Genomic DNA, 2,157 nt, shown 5'->3' on the forward strand with positions numbered 1-2,157 from the left:
ATTCACCCTACAGCCTGAGTTATCGGCATAATTCTTGTGGCCCCTTGGAGCCATTCATTTTGAGCACTTCCGGGGCACACATACACTTCACATATATATTACATTACAGAACTACCTCTGACCAGTTGAACGAGCTATTGTGCTGCCTCAGATTCACTCTACAGCCTGAGTTATTGTTGTCGCTCCAGCCTTGGAACAAACACGCTTGACACTAACGAAGTCAATTCAGAAGTAAATTAGAGGTTAACAGTAAGTTCACTCTCTATGTGGTCGGCTAATAGTACATCTTAACTGATCGTGCAAATTGTATACGAAAGGAAACTGGCCAATCAAAGCACAGTATTCGAGGAAAATTCAACAACATCAAATATACGGTGTTGTTGAAGCTGACTTTCGGCAGGACCATCATTTCACCGACAACAGTTATGGACATGGACGTTCATTCCTATCGTATGCACTTTTCTTTTACTGAATCCCTTGCCACCATCCGATTGTTGATTACCCCGGGCTACGCAGTGTATGCCAACAATTCAGATGTAATACAATTCCCTTTTAAGTACCTTGATGCGCAGCCGCATCACTCGAGATTCTATCTCACCACATGAGTTGACAGGTGGCGTCTGTTCTGTGGTTTTCAGCAAAACTTATTTGGCAGGAATGTGAATTCGGCGGTATACACGCGCAGCCAGTCAACGAAGAGGTACACGTTGGACTTCAACGGCTTGTTGCGTTGGAGGGCCAGCTGGCGTTGGACCGACTTCTGCAGGCCAAACGACTTGATCGCCTTCATCATGATATCGACAAAAGTCTTGCCTTCTTGATCCAAGGCCCACGCTTGGTCGTCGCGCTCTAAGGCTCGCTTCAGGTTGTCCAGCATCTTTCCAATGCGCCAGTCGGCGTCCAGGATTGTCGTATCAAAGCGGATCGCCGTGGTAAAACGCTTCTTGAGCACCTCCAGGTCTTGAGGCTCCTCTTCAAACGCATTACTAAGCCATGCGGCCCACTCTGCCTCCGTGACGCCACGGTAGTCGCGGATGTCCCACTCCGACTTGGTCGAGCCGTTAAACGAGGGCGGGTCAGGGAGCGCCGGCGCGTTGTACACGAAGCCGCGCTTATCGCCTTGTCCCATGTCGTCATCATCGGGGACAGGAGACAGGTTGGTGGCGCCAGTTGGTGTTGCAGCTGGCGCGGGAGAATCAAATGGGGCGGCCACGGGGGTCGGTGTGGACGCCGTAAATGGGGTGTTGGCGTAGCCATCTGGTTGAAACCGCTTGTCAACAGCTGGTGGATTACGCCGGCGAACGGGGTAGTGGCTTGACGGTGCACGGGACGCCGATTTCGCAACCCGTGTGAGCTCCTATAATCGAGAGAATTCCTAAGGCGAGGCCATCGATGATTTTGAGGTCATCGCCCTCGAGCTTGTGTAGTTGGGACGGTTTGGCGTGGGTCGTCGGTGACATTACAGGCAGTACCAAAATAACAATAAACGTCCATTGTTGTGCGATTTATAACTTTAGATTGACAACCCATCCATTTTTTCAAACTCAATTTACAGTGTTCTTTGTGTACCCGACATTTATTGCTGTAACGTACTTTACCAAGGATTTCCACTTCACACCGTACTAACTGTACTATACTACATACTATAAATAGTCTTAATAGGTGGAATAATCAGAACTCCATGTTGTTCAGCTTCATCATTGTTTTGTCTCCCGCATCTTCTTGGCTTTCGGCCACGGGACCTTCGTCAAGGTAGCAAATATAACACTGACATTAGTGAGGTTAATCACGCCACGAGGCGCCTACTGACTACCATGCACTAAAGTACTCAGTACCTCCACTAAGGTATCGGAACCATTGACACGGTACACACACATAGTGTGTGTGTTAGCAATGGGTCCAACAAACGCACGACCCAACTGCTCTTCACGCTGCAGAACAATCATGAAACACCATAATAATAACAGTTCCGGGTATACGTATAATACCAGTAAACGTGCCTAATCTGTAGCGACTTTCCGGTGTCCACCTACCGCTACATTGGGGAGAGGCACGGTACAGTAGAGCCATGCATACTAAGTTAGTACGTTTCGAGAGGGCATATTTTGGTCGTCCATCGGGTCTGGTTTGTGCTGATAATAGAGGACTATCAAAACC

The sequence above is a fragment of the Aphanomyces astaci genome, assembly GCF_000520075.1.
Source record: "Aphanomyces astaci strain APO3 unplaced genomic scaffold supercont1.4, whole genome shotgun sequence".
Lineage (NCBI taxonomy): Eukaryota > Oomycota > Saprolegniomycetes > Saprolegniales > Verrucalvaceae > Aphanomyces > Aphanomyces astaci.